Source organism: Primulina tabacum, chromosome 1 (genome assembly GCF_025594145.1).
Source record: "Primulina tabacum isolate GXHZ01 chromosome 1, ASM2559414v2, whole genome shotgun sequence".
Lineage (NCBI taxonomy): Eukaryota > Viridiplantae > Streptophyta > Magnoliopsida > Lamiales > Gesneriaceae > Primulina > Primulina tabacum.
In genome coordinates, this window is record NC_134550.1 from 20774904 (window position 1) to 20780527 (window position 5624).

A 5624-nucleotide genomic window follows, 5' to 3' on the forward strand; every position below is an offset into this window, starting at 1 on the left:
TCATTAAACTCACTAGGGCTTTAATGATTGCAGGTAAGGAAAATGACGAGGTTAGAGGCTTAGACTCTTGAACGGACTGGACCGGACAATACACACTCGAAGACCTCTCGTTTCCGCGTTGTTTAAAGGATTGAATGAAAGTTGATTTTATTATGAGGAGTTTTTAACATTTGATTTTTATAGTTGAATTTTTTTTTTAAGTCTTGAAGTTTATTTAGATATGGTATCAAACTACATTTTTAGTAGCATTTTTCCAAATTGAAGCTTTAATTAATTATTTTTGGTGAATAGTAATTTCGTTTATTAGTATAAAAAAATTTCTAGTATTATTTAATTAAAATAAAAGTAGTGACGTTTCAATTTTAATGTATATTATTAAGATTGTAATTCGCTTCCGCTCTTTTTATATTTAGTTTCATATCATTGTAATGAAAATGCTGATTAATTTTTATGAAAAAACTTGTTTGTTTGTACAATGTACTACAAGGTTAGTTCTTTTATAATTGTATGATTATAAAACAACACCGGATGAAATAAAAACTGATTACAAAAATAACTTTACACATCAAATAACATACTTAAAAAATTAATTTTCATTGCCGGATAATCTGCTACATTAACCTTGGTAGCATTGATTCAGAAGTACTTTTTTTGGGGCCTTTTGCCTTATCAGATGTTTAATAACCTCGTATCTCATGATCGTCTCCTATATATTTAATTGATTTATATTATATGTCAGATCCAGTTCGATTTTTAATCGGGATAAATGTACAATCATAGTTCACAAGACACCACTACAGTAAAGCAGTTTAATCATTAGCAGTGAACAAATCTAAAGAACTTAATATTACAAAAGACTCGGGAAAAAGAACTTCACAAGTTAAAGCACGAAATGCCTTGTAGTCCTCTAATTTATAATCCTAGAAGAGCTAGGAGCCTCTGTTTGCGGAGTCATCTCCAGGCAAATCATCTTCATCATGGTAAATGTTCTCCGCCATCTACCAGATTTGTAGTATGTTGTCTTCAGCAACACTTGCCATCACCCAATCTTCACACGGGTTCCATGAGAAATCCGAAATTTTACTTGTGTGGCCACCGTGTATGAATAACAGCTCTGGTGGTCCGTCGTCGGAGTCCTCTGGAGTCTGTTCTTCATCGATCCTGCCAAGAGAAAATAAATGAAATCAAGAGCAGCAATATTAGCATCTTTCAAGTTTGGTTACTTAACAAGTGTCGTTCATAAGAATACAAAATAATCTGTTATGAACCAACATTCCTAGCTGATAAAGTAAATCACCTGCTAAGATCCCAGATCACAAGTCTCCTGCCAAGACAGCAGGAAGCTAAGATGGTCTCATTCTTTGGATTCCATCCAACTTGGAAAACTTCCTCCCTGCTGAGCAGTTAAAAATCAGACTAAAGGTGAAAACAAATGGCGGCCCAACGATTATGGAGAGGCATGTGTCGCAAGTATGACAAGGTAAATGAAAATATAGAATATAAGACTTCAACAATGACAAGAAAGATTCCTTACTTGTGACAATCGAATATGTGGAGGGCTGTTGAAATCTTTCGCATATCGAATAATTTAACAGTCTTGTCAGTAGACCCCGTCGCAACAACCCATTCATTGAATGGATTGAAAGCTAAACAGTTGACCTACCAAAAATGAAAATAAAAGAACTTGAATGGAAGTTGATTGAAATTTAAAAGGCAGTGGCAGATTCGCAATCTGATTATATGGATGATCCGTAGAGCAAGCAAACCAGGCAATTGACCAAGCATCAGTTGGTTTAGAATACAAGTATATATGAGGAGAGAACATGCCCTAATCACCACTTCGGGAGGAAAAATATCAAAAAATACCCTTATTTCGTCTTTGACTCTTGTTATGAAGTAAAATTGTCAATCAAAAAGTTGTAACAGAAAACCCATTTCACCTCAAGTCAACACCTCAAGTCAACACCTCAAGTTAAAAATAAAGGGCATATTCTTTTCAAAAAGAGAAAGGGCTTCCAATTTATTTCCTAATACTTTTATAGTTCATGAACTTGCATGAGTGAGCAATCAATGCCAATAAATGAATGAATTCAAGCATAAAGAACAGTAAAAGTTTCATCTACTTTATATTTTTTGTTTTATATGAGCAAATCACAAGAATAAATATAAGTATTCCTTTCTAGTTTTAAACAATCAAAATAGATATCAGAAACTGACCTCACTTTGATGAGCAACAACAGATTGTATAGGCTTGCTCACTGATGGAGTACGGAGATCCCATATATGCAGATATTGATCATCTCCCACTGAACCAAACAGGTATTCATGCCTGAGATGCCATGCTACATCTTCAACAACACCTTCATGAATCTACACCCGGTACATGTACGCTTATTTTCAAAGAAAGCATGCATCTTGAGGTACAAACAAAAAAAACCTGATACTGATTTTCACCATGAGCAGGGTACTTCTAGAAAAAATTTCCATCTAACATACCTTGAATATTTGCAATGCATCGAGAACCTTATTTTTTGGAGCTGCATTTATGTCCCACAAGCATATTTGCGCATCATCAGAACCACTCAATAAATGGCCCTGCTTGAACTGACTCCATGATAAACCATACCCTTCGGTATTGTGGCCCCTCAGCCTCAAATCAGGGTTGCATGTACCATCCAAAGGAGGCTTTGATGGATGTTTGCTGTAGTCAAAAACATATACTTCTGCACTAACTGTCTTAGTAGCAATAATAAATGAGTTCTGAGGCATATAACGAGCTCGATTGACCTCCCCATCATGATTTATTTGCTGAATAATTTGCACCTGAAATAAACGAATAGTTACATTGCAAAAGACAGATGGAAACTACGTTAATTCAAGTAATGATTCTGTCAAAAAAAGAAGACTAATGTATATTAAATAATGCAATTTGCTGCTTCTCTTGTGTTCTTTTCTAGTTCTAGAGGAGTGACAATATTCAGGTACAAATAACTCTTCGCCTATTTAGTAATTTGCTGTTAATTAATATCGATTTGTAACCATTATAGCCATCAAGTCTAAAATCAACCGCTTGAGAGGGCGAATATGTTCTAAAAAAATCAAGAATTTCGTAGGACTCGGTGCTATTAACTTGTTTACAGAATAAAAATATTTTGCCTCTGGTGAACTGGCTTTTATCTCCGTTCAACTGAGTTCGATTGAAGTTTTACAGTCTTTGCTTAATCTGAGTGGAGGTCCCTATCACTCAAATTGGCTATTGGTCTTGACCGAGTTCCACCGATGCTCTTTCAGTGCTGAAATACCGGACATTCCAGTAGAATTCACACTCCACCACTTGTGTGTAGTTGTCTATTCAGTTGATATGTTACTTCCAGCTGCTTCTGCTCTCCCGTAAATTTTCTCCCAACAAATTACTTTACCTTGATTTATTTAAATACTCAATTTCAACCATTACTGGGATTATTTACAAGTACTTCCAACAAAATCTAAAGAGTAATAAGTAGAGCTAATGGAGAAAAATGTCGGGAGAAAAAATGGACAAAAAAAGAAATAGGAAGACCTTTCCGTTAGCGCATCCAAATCCACCATATTCGGAGCGGTCATCGTCGTAAAGTCAGGCATCATTCTCCGCATCCTCGAGCGGAAGCTGAACCTGCGCAAGCATCAGATAATTTGGCTCGTTTTCGGACGTGTGGGTTCCCAAAATCATTTTTTGCACGGAATAATCCTTGCCCGGGGGCTCCTCCCTGTCGGGTGACCACTCGACGGTGAGCGACGGCCATTCCAGCGCATGGGTGATGACCAAATCGTACAAAAATGGAGTGTTCTTCTTCCAAATCTTGTACTCCTCGTTTATCAAACGCTCCTCCACTTCTCCCCGCATCTCATCCTCATCCTTCCCCATTATTCACTCAATTGTCTAGGTAGATTCGAAATTGTGCAGGATATGGGGAATGTATGATTAAACTAGGGTTTTTGGTGTGGAGGAAGAGTAGTGACTGGGAGGTGCAGCGGGATATTTGGACGATTAGAGGGGTTTTCCATACTTTTCTATGCGTATATATACTTTTAGTAATTTTAACATAAAAAATTTAATGCAAGTATTTTATGTTAAATATAATTCCACCTTCTTTCCAATAATATCACTGAGGGTCAATTCGAGTAAGTTGGGTGCATTTGATAAGTTTGAACAATAATATTATTAAAAAAAATGTATTATTGCATCAACCCGAACCCAACCTCAAATTCGAGTCAACCCGAATACTCTCAACCTGAACCGAACCCGAATCAACCCGATTAACCTGATTTTGAATTTTTTTTAAAGAAAATTAAATAAAATTCAAAAAAAAAGATAATATTTTAATTTAAACAAATAATAAAAAAATCTACATCATATATATGATTTAAATTTGAAAGTCTAACATTAGAAAAATAAAATATATTTACTAAATCAAATAAAAAATTATTTAAAAATAAAAAAATTTCAAAATAAATATTAAATTATGAAAATTTATTATATAAATATAGAATAAATATTTTTTCAGACGTACAATATAAAAAATGTAGGAAATATTTCTTAATTATATATTTTTTAAAAATTTAAAATTTTCGGGTCAACTCGGGTCAAAATGACCCCAACCCAACCCAACCCGATCATTTTTTCAGGTCAGCTATCGGGTCCAATCCGATCTGACCCGAACCTGAAAATCCCGAACTCAAACCTGATTTTTTTGGGTTGAACTGTGTCGAGTTGGTGGGTTGTCTCTAGTTTTGACACTCCTAAATAGAACTACACGGATCACATCGCGATTTTACCCTGATGGGTTAATTTTAAAAAAAAAACAAAACAAAAATTAGAAGCTTTACGTGTAGAAGAGGTTCTTGTTGTCATGTTATCTATATATAAAATACTGTCTTACTAAATACTCTATCTCCATATTACTAAATAATGGTGTTTTTTGTTGTTAAAATTTTTTATATAGTTTTTTTTATGACAATATAATTTATACTCGCTATCATTCAGTATATTGTAATAAAAACTCAAGCTAGCGCAGTAAAAAATCACGCTAGTAGATATGTAAACGAGCCGAGCCCATCCAAGTCGAATAATATTAAGCTCACAGTAGTGATTTGTACTCTAGCCAAGTCGAACAATATTACTACTATATACTGAACAATATTATGCTCGACTCAGTATACATAGGCTCGAGTTCGATTGGAGCTTTTATCACGAGGCTCGAGCTCGGCTCATTTTAAAACTATTAAGCTCACGAATAGCTCGAGCTCGACTCGTTAATTGCTCGTTTATCATGTTTAATGAGTCTGACTCGAGCTCATCTTGTTAAGCAGACTCATTTTCAAGCTCATTAAATGAAATGTCTACTACTAAAATACTACTGAATTTTTTTTTAACAGTATAGGCCTTGGCCGAAATATGCAAACATATACAAATATAAAAATTCTTCCCACTCGATTTACCTAACAACACAACTACTTAATAAAATAGCTGCGGTTAAAAATCCGAAAGTCTAATCGACTGAAACATTATTGTTAAACGTAAAATATCATGCATAATAAAATTTTGCCAAAAACCCTCAACATAGTAAAATCATCAACCTTTCAAA

The 5624-nt window shown here is 34.6% G+C and overlaps 1 pseudogene; it reads right to left on the reverse strand.

Annotated features, from left to right (window-relative positions):
* Nucleotides 1–795: 795 nt before the first annotated feature.
* LOC142542874 (histone-binding protein MSI1-like) lies at nucleotides 796–4043 on the reverse strand (annotated as a pseudogene).
* Between the last annotated feature and the right edge of the window lie 1581 nt (nucleotides 4044–5624).